At 43.9% G+C, this 17,948-nt stretch overlaps 1 protein-coding gene across 7 annotated transcripts in view; it reads right to left on the bottom strand.

Annotated features, from left to right (window-relative positions):
* Window positions 1-17,948, bottom strand: part of PALM2AKAP2 (PALM2 and AKAP2 fusion) — a 536,456-nt gene that overhangs the window by 119,285 nt on the left and 399,223 nt on the right. The window contains exon 1 of one of the 7 annotated variants that reach the window (XM_072650191.1): window positions 17,501-17,791. The exons of the other annotated variants lie outside the window; for them this stretch is intronic. The gene's annotated coding sequence lies outside the window, so the exon portion shown is untranslated. Of the gene's footprint in view, window positions 1-17,500; window positions 17,792-17,948 lie in introns of those variants that run through there. 7 annotated transcript variants of the gene reach the window in all.

Raw genomic sequence — 17,948 nt, 5'->3', positions numbered from 1 at the left:
ATACTTGATTTGGAACAGTTATCTCTTTCACATCCTGACTTTCTCTATTGCAATTCAATATATTGAGGGTTGGCGTAAGAAATTAAATGGGAATTTTTTGGAGTTTTGCAAAAGTCGCAGACAACATATGAAGGCCAGTAGATGACACAGAAAAGTTTAGAAACACAGAAATGCATAAGACATATATGTGTATTTGTCCTTCGTAGCCGAAGAAGACCATGCCATCAGAGAAATCATGATATGACTTGCACTTGACTTTTGTTTTTGAGTGAGGGAGGGCTGAAAACATAGGTATAGTATTGTATAATATCAACCCAAATTTTACAGTAAAGTACTGTAAACACCTTATAAAAGAAAAGGAAAAAAACTCAAATTTCTTCTCTGGTACAAAAGGAAGGCCAAGAAATGTTATATGGATTTTCCAAATTGGGGAGGGGGTGCCACATTCCTAATCCCTGAGACATAGAAGCGACAACTGTACATGGTCTTCAAACAGATGTGACTGCCAACCTGTTATAAGAAGCAGTGTGTATGATGTAGCGAGGAGAGCCCTGAACTTGGAGGCAGAAGACAGGGAATGGTCACCAGTCTGTGACCTTCGGCAACCTTGGCTAAAGCCTCTTAATTTCTCTACAATTCCATTTCCTTTTCTGTGAAATGGAGATAATGTGCTACTTACCTCATGGCGCTGGACATGTAATCAAAGTGAGGAATGACTGATGGATGTATGACCTTCGTTTTCTACTGATATCCACACAATGTCAAGACATCAACAGAATGATCTCCTGCGTGTTTTGGTAAACCCCCCATGGAGGAATTATGGGCAGTTACAAACACCAGTGACACAGGATGAGAAGGGAATGATGAGCTAGAACCTACAGAAATCATAGAGTGAGCATGCAAAGAATCTACTTTTAATGTCACCTTTAAATGTCAGTTATCCTATAGCTTCCCAACATCACAAATTATCTAACTCTTAGAAGGTCCGGGCATCAATCTCATTTTGGTCCTATCTTTTGCGATTTTTGTATTTATATTCATCTACAAATGTCACAGATGCCAATTCTAAGTCAGAACAACTTGGTGAAATCACTTTACATTTTGGGGTTTTTTATGTGCTTTAAAACTGACTTGTAGGTAGCCTCTTTAAAAAAAAAAGGAACAGGTAACATGAAAAGCCAACGGATTTCCTTGACAGAGATTTTCTCTTTGTTAGATTTAAAATACAGTAATTTAAAAGCAATTTAGATATTTTATATTGATGAAAGAAACAATGAACCTTTAATGGTCTTTCCATCACCTCCCAAGCTAAAGTCTACCATTTTCCCACCCACTCATACACCCACCTGAGTTGTTCTTTAATATTCCTTGAGAACAAAATGATTGCCCACCAGCCTTGTGAGACCCTGCTTGTAAGTACAGTTTAAAATGTTGGGTATATTCTGTGTGTATGGTAGAGTGCGTACAGTGAGCACCTAAGGTTGGAAGAAAAGCACGTGGTAGAATATACTTAAGACAGCAAATATTCAGAGTTGGGAAGTCCCATTAAAAAGCGTGAGTAAACGTGCCAAAACTTTTGGCCCATGGTATTTTTTTTTAAATTATCATCATTTTTAATGGTTTATAAAAATAAAGCTTTATTTTAAATTTATCTTCTGATTATTAACATTATTATTTGTTTTGGCCACAGCAACTTACGGATACTATCCAATTTCAAGTACAGGAAAGGCTCATATAGCTAGAGATGGAAAGGATTTGAAGGAAATTTAGTTCATTTTACTGATGAAGAAATTAAGGATTTCTAGTAATTGAGAGATGACTCACTCACATTCACATGGGCAATTCATGGCAGAGCCAGGATTTGAACCCAAGTCCTCTGATTCCAAAAGCTACCATCCTTTGCACTGTAGCACTCTATCCTCATATATCACAGCTGAAGTTTAATCCAACCTAAAGTATGACACTGATATAATGAGCCTCCTCCTAGATACATTTTTTTTAATGGACTCTAAAATGTCCCCCATGTTTCTGTTTCCTTATTGTTTCTCCAGTACCTAGATGGCTTGGTAGACAAAGCACCCGGTCTGCAGTCAGGAAAACCTGAGATCAAATCTGACCTCAGGCATTTACTAGCTGTGTGACCCTAAGCAAGTCATTTCACCCTGTTTGCCTGTTTCCTCATCTGTAAAGTAAGTTGGAGAAGGAAAACGGTAGACCACTTTAGTATCTTTGCCAAGAAAACCTCAAAGGGGGTCACAAAGAGTCAGATATGACTAAAACAACTAAACATTAAATAATAATTGTTTATCTTGTGATAAATGAAAAGAAGTGTAGGATGAGCACCTCTCGCCTCAATACCTCACTCTGCCTTCCTCCCCAAAAACTTCAGTGGTGCTAGGCCAGACTTGAAATATCCATTTTCAGGCAGCCCCTCAGAGAACTGACTCAATTTGGCATTACTTCCGGCCTGGAGTACTGCTCAGAGGCCAGACTCATTCCTATTATGACTCAGTCCCTTTCTAGAGTTGTTCAGTTGTTTCAATTGTGTCAGACTCTTTTTGACCCTGTTTGGGACTTTTTTGGCAAGGATACTGGAGTGATCTGTCACTTTCTCCTCCAGTTCATTTTACAAATGAAGAAACTGAGGCAAGTAGGGTTAAATGACTTGCCCAGGGTCACACAGCTAGTTAAATGCCTGAGGCCAGATTTGAACTCAATAATAACTAACTCCGGGCCTGGTGCTCTATCCTAGCTAACCTGTGACACCTAGCTGCCCTGTCTACAAGTATTCTTAAATGGAACAAGGAGCCAGCCTAAAAACTACTGTACCCCTTTACTACCTACTGGTGGAGATCCTTTGTATGCCATCTTGTGGAGAAAAAATTGTGGAGAAAAATGACCAGAGAGAAGATACTTGGGTCTGTCAACCAGTGTTTTTCTGTAGCTTTTCTCACAGAAAGTGAAGCTGTGGAGGAAATATGACAAAAACGCTTTCCTGTTTCAGAGACTTTCCAGGGACCGGATACATACAATGTGATCTTAGTGATTTGGACCAGAGCTGGTTCTCTGGATGTTCAAGAAGAAAAACACATATTCCACTCAGCTTCAGGAAAGGCTACTTTAGGGAAAGGTGGAGAGGGGAGGCTGGGAAGGAAGGATGAAAAATCACTTTTACCTCACTTCAGACAGATGAAAACCCAGAGTCAACTGTCAAAAGACACGCCATGGGTGTGGTGATCCAGAAAGCCATGAGAACCAGCTGACCTTTAATGACTGTTCAAACCTGTACAAAGTATGCCTCTTCTGTGTACCAGAGTGCTTCAGAGGGTCCTATCCTCACCACTGTAACTGTGGTGCCCTCTGCATCAACCCTTCTATCTCATCCTATTCAACTTCCTAGCAAGGAATAGGGGAATAAGCTATCTCATCTTTTGGCGGGGCTCACACTAGCACTATGGGCAGCTAGGGGATGCAGTAAATGAAGCTCTGGGCCTGGAGTCAGAAAGATTCGTTTTTCTGAGTTCAAATCTAGCCTCAGACACTTACTAGCTATGTGACACCAGGCACCTCACTTGCCTCAGTTCCTTGACTGTAAAATGAGCTGGAGAAGGAAATGGCAAACCACTCCCTATCTCTGCCAAGAAAACAAGACCAAAAGACTAAAATAGCAGCAAAATACTTGCAGTATCTTTCACTTAAATGCATCTTTACTAAAGTTACTTGTTTGCTCAAATACAACCCCCCAATTAACAAAAATGACAACAATACAGATGGACTTTAGCTTGTTTCCGTTATCTCCAACATTAAGTGAGAAACACACAAGCTAACAGGATTTCTAGTAAGCATTTTAGAAAGCTCTATGCACTCGCTCTCCAGAGTTTCTTTCATTCTAGAGGTATGAAGTACTTCACAATCTCAGAAACACAGAAAAACCATCTTTTTAAAAAGGTGAATTATTTATCCTTCTGATAAGATCATAACTATTTACTAGTTACAGGGGGGGGATTACATATATACTTAGGTGGTTGTTTTCCATCTGAAACAGCTTGTCTTAAAAAAAAATGAGATTACTGTTATCATGTATCCTAAAATCCAAAATGACTAATTTTACGAGTTTAACTGTTGAATAATTTCTGCTAGTGTTTTCAAGGCAAATTTGATAGTGCTGCTTGAAATGTTTTTCACCTTCAGCAATGAAAGAAGGTCAAGCCCAACAAGGGAGCTTTATGGAAAACTCCCGGAGGTATTGAAGATTGAGTGAGACATGAAAAGGCACTAGGATGTACAATGGGAACAGAGTTATAAAGAAGCCAAGGTATCAAAGACCTATTTTAGCTGTGCTAACTACCAGGAAAACTCACTTTGATGGATTTGTAATCACATTCATTGGGAGTACTTGACAATTCAATTCCACCCTTCAAAGGCACTATCATCCAATGAGGGCATTTGACCCCAAAGGGAACCTTAAAAATCATTTGTTTCCTTCTATGGAAATATCTAAAACACACCTACAGGGTAGGGAGACCATCCCTATTTCATCGTTCAAAAATAAATCGTAAGGTGCAGAGTTGAGACAATTTACCCAAGTCTCATAGGAAACCAAGTCTCTTAATTTAGCCCAGCCTTCTCCTTGCCAGATAAAACCACCTTGTATTTTAGGATCTTCCACACTGCTATTAAGTCCTGGCTTTTGTTCAGCACAAGCAGGCAGCATGCAGCTTACTGGGGAAATCCATCTAGGTCTACACTATGGGTTTTCTTTTTCATTGTTTGCCCACATCTATGACTGAAGAAGTAACAGTTAGGACTAACTGCTCCATTGCCAGAAGGGGAAAAAAAAACAATATTAAACAAGTCTATCAATTCTCTAAGTCTTCTGCCTTATCTAACATGAGTGTCCTAGGGTGTACATATTTGAATTAAACATGTCTGTGAACCAAGATACTATCAAGACAGGGGCCTTAAAACTCACACATGGAACTTGAGAGCCAGACTTATGTTAAGTCCCTTTATCTGAGAAGAATGCTTTCTACTAGCTAGGTATTTTAAGGCAAGCTGATGATGACATTGTAAAAGAAAGGGGCAAAAAGTTATTTGACTCAATATGAATGCAGAGATTTTGCTTCAGAAATCTAGCAATGTTTCACCCTCCTCTGCATTCAATTTTATGTTGTTTTACCTTAAAAAAAAAAACACGTTTAAACCAATTTATAAAAGACTTTTCTTGGCCTTTATTACTTATCCACTTAGTCAATTTCAATTGCCAAGTATAACAAGAATGCAAAATAGTGCCCTACTTCAGCATAGGTAATATAAAAAAGGGGCGGGGTACAATAAAGTTTTGGTAATAATTACAGAGCTGGTAGGAACCAAAAAATGTCGTTATGTACCTCAGCTATATAAATCAAGCATCCAGGAATACTAAAGATAGACAAGGCATGTGGATCCTAATTAAATTTCAATTTTAAGCTCCTTAAGGGCAGAAAATGAAATTGGGTTGAGCTCAAAGGTTCATCTCTAATCTTTGTTGACTGAATGTCTTTTCCCAATAAAACAATATTTTAAATGATGGCAAGATTTTCAGACTATTTTACAGAAGTTTACAAATGAGTAATAGTATATGAAACATAGTAAAAAAAAATTCTATTTTTGAAAGATGAGTAATTAACAGAGCAACTTGGAGTACTGGAGTAGCCAGGAAGTCATACACCTATGTACTGACAGATATTATATTGGCTGTTCACATACCCTGGGCTCAAGTTACAGATCTTTAAGTTGCAAAAGAGGGTACTGGCTTATTATGGGTCTAGTTCCTTTCTCTAGTAATTAAAAAAAAAAAGAGTAAAATGAAACCAAAAATCAAAATGTGAATGCTGGTGTTTGAGGAAAAGAACATTTAATTTCAGATTGTTAGACTTTAAAAAAGGGATTTCATTTAGTATAGGTGAACTACTAGTATTATTCTGCCAAAGGGTAGAGAAAAAGGGAGAGAAAGCGAGGAAGACAAGTAGGAAAAAGCGACAAGAAGACAGATTTAAGAGATGCATCTATGAAGGTGCAAGAGGCTGCTGGACATGGAAACACACTGGTTAAAGGGAAAAATATTAGAAAAAATGTTTCCTCCCCTCTCCTCCAAAACATTCAGCCCTCCTTTAAGCACCAGGAGAATGTTAATAGGAGAAAGGTTTCCCCAGCCACTAGGTGGCACAGTTGGTCCAAGACAACCATCTTACTTCGGGGTAATGGGGAGGCACATATACTTTTGTGTGCTTATCTTGAGAAGTTTTCGCTTGTTTCTGTGAATTCCCCATAGCCCTGGGCACAGAGCAAATGCTCAATAAATATCTTTCATCCGATTAACTTGATTACTCAGCGTCCTTGGTACTCTGGGAAGGACTATGTCTTGCCCATTTTCTTGGCACTATGGGCATAGTGAATGCCATATGATTATCTTCTCCAAGCCTAACTACACTAGAGATGGCCCGATATCTGGAACACACAGATTTGTCTGAAAGCTGGAAGAGATCTCTTGGATACAGATAAGCAGATTATGGAGGCTTTCTTGGGCATTCGGCTGAGGGCCCTGCTCCTCTCTCATCCTTCCCCCACAACTAACCACGTGACTTGGACAGTTATCCATTCTGAGGAAAAAGAGCCTCAGAAAATCTCCATAAATGGCAGAAATTCCTAAAACATGGTACGGTGGAATGAGTATTGTACTTGGAATTAGTCTAGGTTGTGTCCTGTAAAGATTCCTGACAACCAGGGGTATCCTGGTAAATGTCTAACAACCAGATTGGGAGAGGTGAGGCAGAGAAAGTATGGATCTAGGACATTTTCAAGTATAATCGGCTTTATTGTTTTCTTAAGTCAATCAAAAAAAAGATTTGTAGGGTTTGCAGATAAATGCTCACAATGAAAATTTAACAGCTGGCTCTCTGACTAGAGCTGGCTCCAGCATACCCTTGCTGCACACCACGCTAACCCTATGCTCCTCACTTTCTCTACCTTCCCTAGACTCACCACTCTCTCTCCCTTTTCCCTAGATAACCAGTAATGGAGATTTTAATTCGATAAAACATTATTAAGTGTACACTCAGTACTGCTATATGTGATGAAGTTGGATAAGTCCTTTAATCTCTGGGCATCTATTTCCTCATCTGTAAAATGTAGAGGTTGGACGAGACTTTTAGGATATACCTCCAGGCCTAAACTCATGAGAATATGGTCCTATTTCTATTGCTTTACATTTCCTTGCACCTTTTTCACTTAGAAACACCAAATGGGGAATTCGATTCAATGAACATTCATCGAATGCCTTCTCGATACAGAGTACAGTCAAGTCAACAAGCAAGTCACCAAAAGTAGTTATGATGCGCCAGGCACTGTACTAGGTACTGGAAAGAGAAATACAAACAATAAGATAGTCCATTTTCTCATGGAGTTTTTATTCTAATGGAGGAAGAGAATAAACATAAGGGAGCCAAAAACGTGGGGTAGATGGGAAGAGACAGTACAGAAGGTGTTGAACTGAGGTTTAAAGCTGGCAGTGGGTGAAGGATGGACAAGGCTGGCCATGGCACTTCCTCATAATGGAGGTTACAGAAAGATTTGTTAATGAGAGGAGAAGGCTGCTGGGGCAGACGGATTGTCTAAGGTGAGTGAGGATCAATTAGGGGAGCTACAAAATTTATATAATGTTTTTTTTCCCTTTAGGGACCTTGGAGTCTGGCAGGGGATAATAGCTGCATAGCTATGAAGCGGAGCAATATGGTTAAGAGAGGAACTTGGAGTCCCAAGACTTGAGTTTGAACTCTGACTTGGATTCTTACTATCTTTGTGATCTTACCAAGTCACCTAACCTCTCAGGTTTCAGTTTCCTCAAATGTCAAATGACCTTGGAATAGATGGCCCCTAATGTCCCTTCCAGCTCTAGAGCTATGATCCCATGCACCTACAGAGGTACAAAATAAAGTGCTTTGAGATATCTGAGACTCTGTTAAAAATAAGGACAAGAAAAGATGATATATGAGTAGAAGTTTATAGAATAGGTAAAAACTCTTCCTTAATGCCACCCCTCCCACTGTAAAGACCTACCCTAGGAAACATACACACATACACATACACACATGTATGTATGTCTGTGTATATATATATATACATACATGTACACACACACATACATATCTTTCTTTCTCAGAGCAAAATGAAGCTTGGGGAATGCTCAGGCAGGAAAAATGTGTATCCCAAAATCAGCAGTGGTCTTGTGCCAAACCCCAAGAGGAAAAGGAAAAAACCTTCCAGCAGATGTTCCCTGTACTTCTGTTCTTGGCTTAGACCTCTGCCTTCTCCATCTGCCTTATCTACCCATTCTTCCCTATGGAATCCAGGAAGAGAAGAAATGAATATAAAGAATGTGAAAATTTTTTTTAAAGAATTGTGGGATATATTCAGGACCCATGGTGTGACACACACCTGTGCAGTCAGGAGGACCTGAGCTCAAATCTCACCTCAGACACCTGACACTCACTAGCTGTGTGACCTTGGGCAAGTTACTTATCCCCAATTGCCTCATCCTGGGTCATCTCCAGTCATCCTGATGAATATCTGGTCACTGGATTCAGATGCTCTGGAGGAGAAGTGAGGCTGGTGACCTGCACAACTCTCCCTCACTCAAAACAAAGTCAAGTGCAAGTCATGTCATCATTTCTCTGATGGCACAGTCTTCTTCGGCAACCAAGGACGAATACACACACAATTACCAGTAAGTTTTTGTTTTGTCTGTCTAATCCTTCTACTAAATTCTAAGCTTCCTGAGAGTAGGATCTTACCTGATCTACAGATACTCAGCAAACAGCTGGAGCTGAATGAACAAATTACAATTCAGTAGGCAAAGGGGACAGGCAGAGGATGAGATGCATAAGTAGTGTCATGGAAACACAGTGGAGGATAGAAGTGCTTGGTGTGCTGTGATCCATGGGGTCATGTAGAGTTGGATACCCCTGAACTAGGGGGAGGGACCTTGGGAACCGCAGCAGAGAGGCAAAAAAATGTAAGACTGATTGGGGGTGGGAGAAAGGGAGGGAACAGTCCAATCTGACTAGTGCATTGAGTACAGAGGAAGGAATTGAATGCATTTACACTGGGGTTGCTCTTGACCCTTTATTCAGGTTTCCCTTGTTAGGTTAAGGGAATACCCTGGGGCTCCACCTAATTTTACTCTGAGTCACAGATGGTGGCTCAGGGTGTCACCTTCCTTCCCCCACTTCCCAATGAGAGGCACAGTCACATATGTAATCAGCAAACACTCAAAGATGACTGTTCCCCCAAGGAGGTACAGCCAGCTTTCCCTATCTTACATCCTTTATGCTTGTCACAGTGGAACATCTGTCATCCTTTTGGATGCTGAGAATTGTTTTCATAATTAAATGTATGATGAAAAGAATATTTCAAAACAATGTACACATTGTGATTTCATACAAAAGCAATGCCCACCCACTCTCCCCCCGTCACGCCTCTCTTGAACACTAATGTGAACTTTCCTCAAAAAAGGGAAAAAATCCAGAGCAGGGGAACACATTCTCTCCAGTGTATGGTCTTATGTTATCAATGCCATTTGTTTTTCCTTTTCAAAAGCACACGGACTTTGCTAAGCTGCTCTGGCTTTTATGCCATGCCTTGGAAGGATGAAATGAACAACTGCAGAACACCTTTTCTGCCAGCCTACTATATTTATTAGTCCTGGAATCACACAGCAGAGGTTTAAGCACGTATTTTAATTCCTATAGGAAGAAGGCATTTTAATTTGCAACTGGCAACCATCTGAGTTAGCCAGAATCTTGACTGATTTATTTTTTCTCACAAATCTTCAGCCACATAAAACAGAAGGCGAGGCGACAGTGGTGTATTTCTCATCCCTCCTGTTTGTGCAGCCTAGCTCATACAAGCTTTTACTCCAGAAAAGAAAGCAAGGTGCTGCTGTATTCCTCTGTAGAGATGACATCACCTTAATGTAAACCAATGAAGTCAGCCAAAGAATGAGAAAAGCTGGAGGGCTAAAACACTCATTTGGTCCTCCTCCCCAAATATATACCTCAGGAAGAGGTTATGGCTAAGATGGGCAGTAAAAAATAAATAAAAATTAGTGAGTAACTATATATCAGTATCAGAGAGGCATGCAGCCTGGTCTACTGGATAGAGAACTGACCTTGAAACTAGGACCTAGTCCTGCTGGACATGTCCTGGCTATGTGACCCTACATTTAAGTGCTCTAGAAACCTCTTTAAGGCAATTAAGTTGCTGATTTACCTTGGCAGAGGGAGTTTCATTGCCTGATAGTTCCACATCCCAATGAAATCAAGGAACCAGTCCCTATTCCTACTACTGCTGGCACCCAAGGCTCACAACCTCGCTGTCATTCTCATCTATCCCCGTCACCTCCCCCAATATACAATCTTGTTGCCAAAGCCTGCTGAGTTTACTTTCCTAACATCTCTCATGAATGTTCACTTTTCTCCTCTGATACTGCTACCACCCTGGTGCAGGTCCCTATATCACTTCATATCTGGTCTTTCAATAGACCCCCTGCTGGGTTTCCTACCTTAGGTCCCTCCCTACTCTCCCATTCTCCACTTAGCCATCCAAGTGATCTTCCTAAAGCCCAGGTCTGACCATGTGACACTCCCCGCTTCTGCAGCCCCTGCCCCTTACTCAATAAACTCCAGTGGCTCCCTATCACATTAAGGACCAAATACAAAACCTTCTCCTTGGCATTCAAAGTCCTCCCCTCCTCACTCTCCCAGTCATTATCCTTTCTGAACCAGAGACGCTGGCTTCCATGTTCTTCACACAAGATACTCCATTTCCCAATCCTAGGCATGGTAACTGGCTGAACTCCATGCCTGGAATGCTCTGCTCTTCCTCCTCATTTCTACCGCCTGGATTCCCCAGTCTCTTTTCAAGGCCCAGCTAACACCTTTCCCAATTCTTCATACTTCTAATACCTTCCCTCTGTTGATTATTTTCAATTTACCTTGTCTATAGCTCGTTTGCACCTACTTATCTGCACGTTCTCTCTCCCACTGAACTGTGAACTTCCAGAGAGCGGAGACTGTCTTCTGCCTTTTCCTGTATCCCTGGTACCTCATAAGCACTTAATAAATGTGTATTGATTGACTACCAGGTGCTAAACTAGGGATACAAAGGCAAAAATAGAAGGACCTTCCATCAAGGAGTTTCCATGCTATCAGGAAACACAAGATATACGAATAAACATAATGCGGTTTTAAGTTAAAACCACATTATGCGTTTTGGGATACCCTATAAACGAAATACAAAGTAATTTTTTGAGGCGGAGGGGAAAACTAGCAACTGGTGAATCTTGTATGGAGGTGTCAACTGAACTGTACTTTAATATAGGAACTTTAATTTTAATTTAGGAACTTTAATCTAGGGGATTGGGTGCATTCTAGGCACAGGGACAGCCAGATCCAAAGATACGAAAATGGAAAATGAAATACTCAATAAAATGATAAAAATCTATGAACAGTCACTGCCCTTAGAATCTCTTGGACATTCCTCCCAGCCAGGGCAGAAGAAGAGGTTTAAATGCCATAGGATCAGGATTTAGAGGTGGAAAGGACCTTAGAGGTCGGTCATCTAGTCCAATCTCTTTATTTTACTGATGAAGAAAACAGGGCTCAGGTAAAGTGACTTGCCCAAAGTCACACAGGATTCGATTGTGAATTCTTTGACTCCAAAACCAATGCTCCTTCCAAGTTGAAATTACTTGGCCCAGACTCTACTGTGCATCCGGTTGGGGAGGAATTTCCCCAGCAGACCTGCTTTCAGTTTGAGGTTTCCCAAAATGATCAAATGAAAAAACTACAACTTCCATATTTGCATTCATGGTTCCTCATACATGCTAGGTTAACTTCTTTCAGATTTCTGTTGTTTATTTATTCCTACTTTATCCACATTTAAGAAACACCTCTACTTAGTAAAAAAGATTTTTAAAAATTAGAATGGGTAAAATTCGATCAAATGGCAAATTTGGTGACCTACCGTTCAGTGCTTAATGCTCCTTTTTTTCTATAATTTTATCAGTAGGTTGGAAGGTAAAGTGAACTTGAAACGTCCATTTTACAAATATCACTTGTACTTAGATTTAACCACACGCATACAGCAGATGCCTTTGTGGACCAACATAAGTCATTCCACTTTCTCTGATGTGGCTCTGTGAGTGATTAACTCCTTTTAAAATTGTTCAGCAGGCCACTGTGCACATTTGTGAAGAAGCAGAGACCTATCAAAAAATGAAGCTACAAAGCTTGTTTTATCTGTACTCAAGAACCCTGTTCTGTTCAATTGGATATTCTGGTTAACTCAAAACCCCTGATTTCAATTTCAACTGCCTTAGCAAAGACAGCAGAGAGGACCCACCCAGCTCTCTGGCTGTTTTCTCAACCTTAGAGCTTCCTACATAATACTGAGAAGGTAATCAAAATAATAGCTACTATTGGCACAGTATCCACCATGTGCCGGGTACTTTACAAATGTGATTTCATTTTATCCTCACAACAACTCTGGGAGGGTACCAGTTTTATTCTGATTTTACAGCAGAGCAGATGGAAGCAAACAGAGATGAAGGGATCTGCCTGAGGTAAGAAAGCTACAGTCAGATACTAACCAGACAAGTCACTTAAAGTCTGTTTGCCTCAGTTACCTCATTTGTAAAATGAAGATAATAATACCACTTACTTTCCAGGGTTGTTGTGAGAGTAAAAGAGATAATATTTGTAAAATTGCACATTTCCTGGCACAGAGTAAGAGCTGTTTACATGTCAGCCATTAATTATTATTAAATAGCTGAGCTGGTCTTAAAGTCAGGTCTTCCAGAATCCAGTTTCAGGGCTCCTTCTACTAAGCCACCTAGCTGCCTAGGTAAAAAGGCATTCAGTACCTCCTTCACTGTTTAACATTCAAAGCCTTCCCCAATCTGATGCCACCTGACATTTCCTGCCTTCTCTTTTCTATTTCTGTTTAAGCCTCCGTGGTCAAGTCAGATTGGATTATTCTCTGTGACTTGAAAACTCCCATGTATTTTCTTACTTCTGTTCCTTCACTCATGTTGTCCAAACACTTACCATGTTCTTCACCAGTTGAAATCCTAACCACCTTTTAAAATTTAGTTCAAATGACACCTCCTCCATGAAGCCTTCCCTGATGCCAGCAGTTGGTATGGCCTGTTCCTTTTTGCCTTCGCATAATAATTTGCTTGGTACTCTCTAATGCACTTATATTTTGTCTTATCCACATCATAGACTCTAAGCAGTTGACTGAACATGTGCTTTCCCACCAAGATATACACCAGAAATGGTAAAGATTTCATTCAAGAGAAATCTCTCCTACCAGTTTTTCCCCCAAGCAAAAAAAAAAACAAAACAAAACCCACCTTTATTTCTCAAACCTGGGATTTGAACTCAGGTCTTCTTCCACTGAGTACTACTCTTTCTACTCTACCAAAATGCCCTGATTGGTCATTTTTTTCAGTTATGATAATTTAGTATGTGTCTTTCTTATTTACATGTATTAAGTGAGCTACACTATATTTATTGTAATTTTAAAATTTTCTCCATATCGGTAAAGTAGTGATGCTTCTTTTTAAGGTTTTAAACCAAATGTTCTACAAGTGTAAATAAAGTTTAGAAAATAAAAAGTCCCTGCTCTCAGTGGGATTTATGATCTCCCAGAGATATAAAAGAAAATCAACAATGAACAGCCTATTAAAACCTTTTAAAAACGTACATTATGTTCATCTGTTTTAGATCTGGTCACCTGCAGATAGATGAAGATGATGATGATAACAGTAACCTCTGCTAACAGATATATAGCATTTTAAGCTTTGTAAAACTTTATACAAATATTATCTCTTTGATTGACATCACAATCCTGGGATATGGGGGCTCTTATCACCCCATTTTACAGTTGAGGAAGCTGGGGCTGACAGGTTAAGGGACTTGTCCAGGGTCACACAGCTAATACGTATCTGTGGCTAGTCTTGAACTCAGGGCTTCCTGACTCCAGGCCCAGTGCTCTATCCACTGTGCCACCTAGCTGCCCTTGTTTTATTTTTATTTCATTTTTTAAAAGATAAATTAAGTGCTAGAATGTGCCTTGGACTGATTAAAAGACGCCCACCACTACAAAAAACAAACACAGCCAGGTGTTCTAGTGGGTGTATAATTTTCCCTCATTAGATAATAAAGTTAAGTAACACAATAAATGCTATATATTATTTGCGGCTCCTGAGGCTATTGAGTCAACAGGACAAAGTTTGTGAAAGTGAAATAGATGGAAAGCTTAGGACAATATTGCACAAAATTCAGTAGAGGCGAGCCCTGTGCCAGCTGACATGCTTGAGTTATGAGATAATAGCTATTTCAAAATGTCCATTCCATCTCAAAATAAAGCAGTCCTTTTCATCTTGCCCTCAACATTATTATAATTAGTAAGCTGATAGGAGCTCTGCTTATTCCAAATGCAATCCATGAACATCTCCAGCACATACACACAATGGCTGAGGCTGGGAAGATAAGTTATATCAAAGATGTGTTTGTGTGTGGAGCCCCCAAGCTATGCATCTTTCTTTCATTACTGTTTATGACTAATTGTGTTGCAACCCAAATAGTTACAGGATGTGTGTAATTCCTGGTGTACCCACTCACAAGTGAAATTGTCCTTTAAGGAAATGGCAAATGGTGACAACTGGAGACAATGAGCTCATGAGTGACCACTGTTCTGAGACCATTTCTGGCCTATAAACGCCCACACAGGGTAAGGGGAAAAAAAGGCAAAGCAAACTCATTAACAGGTGCAAATGTTTTCCAGACGTGTTACGTTTGAAATCCTCTTTATGAATGTAAAGTCTACAAGAAAGGGGAGAGAGAGGGGACAAGGAAGGATTAATTAAAATTTAAACTTTAACTGGTAGAGGGAAGTTTAATCAAAATAAGTAAACGTAGCTTTCAAATTTGGGGAGCAAATTCTACCTTCAGCCCTATGCTTTAATATCCGTGCATTTTAAATGCTATTTCTGCTAATTCATTCATCAAATGAAATACATCTCTTTAGGATCCCTACTGCAGACAAAGAGTTAGCTCTCACATAAGAGCTACATTCAAAACATAATGTACAAGACGTCCCCCTTTCAAATTGAAAAAAAAGAATGTGAACACAAAGGGCTACCTCCAAGTTCCTAGCTCACTCAGTGGTTCAAACTGCCTGGGAAAAGTTGTGATCTACAGCATCTTTCAAAACATGGACAAATGCTGCCTATAGAAAAACGTTCATACCAAACTCTTAGTGTTGAGGGGGAATTCTTCACAAGGTCAAGACGGGGGATGTTGCACACCAGCTAACAACTGTAAGCCCATGTAGCCTTATAAATGAAGTTTCCATTACCTCACTCTGCACCATCCTCTCCTGGCTAACTCCTATCTCTAGCTTCCTCCACGCAGGCCTCCCCCCATCTTATTTTGGGTGGAGGGAGCTCACCAATGCATACCACAGTAAAATGGACCATGGAATGTTAGTCAGCCTGTTTGAATGTTCGGTCACTAAATGTGATTTTCATTCCTCCGGTCTTTCTCTTCCCTCCTGATACCAGAGGCAAAGGGTCCTAATTTTTTTCCAGTTTCATTCAACCCTACAACCTTCACTAGGTCTGCCACCCTGCCATAAAGCTCCATTATTAATGCAGTCTACCTGTTTTAAATATATCCCTGTATTTTTCAGCTCTGGCACCTGAAGTCCGCATGCCTGGCCCAGTGCCCCACAACTCCTTTTTACCATCACTTCTCAGACTGGCACACTCACATGTATGCCATCAGTGACCACTGGAGACAACAGAAGGGGAGATTTCCACTCTGATTTCCCCCCAACGACCCCAGAAGGCTTGTTGCATGACCTCAGGAGAAATCCCCCTCCCTCCCACACCCACAAAAGCCCAGGAAATTACCCCCCTCCCCCAAGGAGCCAGAAACAGTACCAGAGGGCAGGAAGTCCCCTTCCCTCTGCACTGACATCACAGCTGTCCGAATCTGGGGTTCCCTAAGCTCCAGCTGCACCCACTCAGTGCCATGCCCCCACCACCACGGTGCCTTCCAGAGGATGCCAGCTAGCATTCCTTCTCCTACGTCTTTCCTTGGTTCCTCTTGAGTGTCCTAGCCCTGGAGATGGCTGGCACGGAGCGTGGCTGCTGCCATGTACTCCCAGCATCATTGTCTTCTATGGCCGGGGGGGGGGGCCCAGAAGTGGGGCTGGCATGACTGCCAAGGGGGGTGCTGGGCACAAGGCCGCCCCGCAGCCCCTCAGACGTCTCGCAGGGAAGCGTCCAGCCTGCCTTAGGAAGGCCCCGCGTGAGCATCAGCACACGAGTGGGGCTTCCATACGCCCGGAGGGGAGGGACACCTGGTGCCCACGGAGAGCCTCCGTCCCGTGGGGCCGGGGCGGAGGGAGGCCCGGGCACGGCGGCGTGGGCTCCCCGGGGAGAGCGCCACATGCCCGGCGGGGGTTCGGAGCCCTCTCACCACGGGCACTGCGCCCACGGAACTCATGCCCTCAGGGACCAACGCAACACGAAACACTGGGGGTCCCGCGTGCGCCCCAACATCCAGCCCTCCCCAAACGCGCGGCAGCCAAGCCCCTCGGCGGGGCCGGCTCCCCCCTTCAGGGGGACCCCAGAGCTCCGGCCGGACGCACCCACCACGCCCGCTTTCACCCCTTCTCTCAAGGCGTTACCAAGGGGGCGTCTCTCGATCTCCAGAAGCAGCGGTCTAGGAAAGCGGGGCGCTCGGCTCCCCCGCCAGCTCCCGGGGAGCGAGGAAAGCGGGGCGCTCGGCTCCCCCGCCAGCTCCCGGGGAGCGAGGAAAGCGGGGCGCTCGGCTCCCCCGCCAGCTCCCGGGGAGCGAGGAAAGCGGGGCGCTCGGCTCCCCCGCCAGCTCCCGGGGAGCGAGGAAAGCGGGGCGCTCGGCTCCCCCGCCAGCTCCCGGGGAGCGAGGAAAGCGGGGCGCTCGGCTCCCCCGCCAGCTCCCGGGGAGCGAGGAAAGCGGGGCGCTCGGCTCCCCCGCCAGCTCCCGGGGAGCGAGGAAAGCGGGGCGCTCGGCTCCCCCGCCAGCTCCCGGGGAGCGAGGAAAGCGGGGCGCTCGGCTCCCCCGCCAGCTCCCGGGGAGCGAGGAAAGCGGGGCGCTCGGCTCCCCCGCCAGCTCCCGGGGAGCGAGGAAAGCGGGGCGCTCGGCTCCCCCGCCAGCTCCCGGGGAGCGAGGAAAGCGGGGCGCTCGGCTCCCCCGCCAGCTCCCGGGGAGCGAGGAAAGCGGGGCGCTCGGCTCCCCCGCCAGCTCCTGGGGAGCGAGGAAAGCGGGGCGCTCGGCTCCCCCGCCAGCTCCTGGGGGGCTGCGCCCTGCCTGCCCTCCCGCCATCGCCGCCCGCGGCAGACACCCACCTCTGGGCCGGACGCCGCGCGTCCCGGGCAGCGCTCCCTGCGCTCCGCGCTCCCTGCGCTCCGCTCCTCACTTCCCCTCCACCGAGCGACTCCCGGGAAGCGCCCCAGGGCCGGGGGCGTGCGCGCCCGCCGTGCGCTCGGCCGACATGGAGCGCCGCGCAGCGGGCAGGGGCCGGGGCAGAGCCGGCCGAGTCCTCCTGCTCCTCCTCCTCCTCCTCCCTCCCCCGAGCGCGCCTCCCTCCCTCCCTCCCTCCGAGCTCCCGCTCCTCCGCCGCTACTGGAGAATAAATAAATAAATGAATGAATGGGCCGAGCCCGCGGGAGGGGGTGGGGCGGGGGAGGGCCGGCCGCGCGGGCCGGGGAGGGCCGGGGAGGGCCGGGGAGGGGTGGGGTCTGCCCGCGCGGCCTCCCACCGCCCAGCGGGGAGACGCGAGGCCGGAGCCGCGGG

Source organism: Notamacropus eugenii, chromosome 3 (genome assembly GCF_028372415.1).
Source record: "Notamacropus eugenii isolate mMacEug1 chromosome 3, mMacEug1.pri_v2, whole genome shotgun sequence".
Classification (NCBI taxonomy): domain Eukaryota; kingdom Metazoa; phylum Chordata; class Mammalia; order Diprotodontia; family Macropodidae; genus Notamacropus; species Notamacropus eugenii.
Note: the sequence above shows the minus strand (reverse complement) of the source record. Positions and strands in the feature narration are given on the sequence as shown.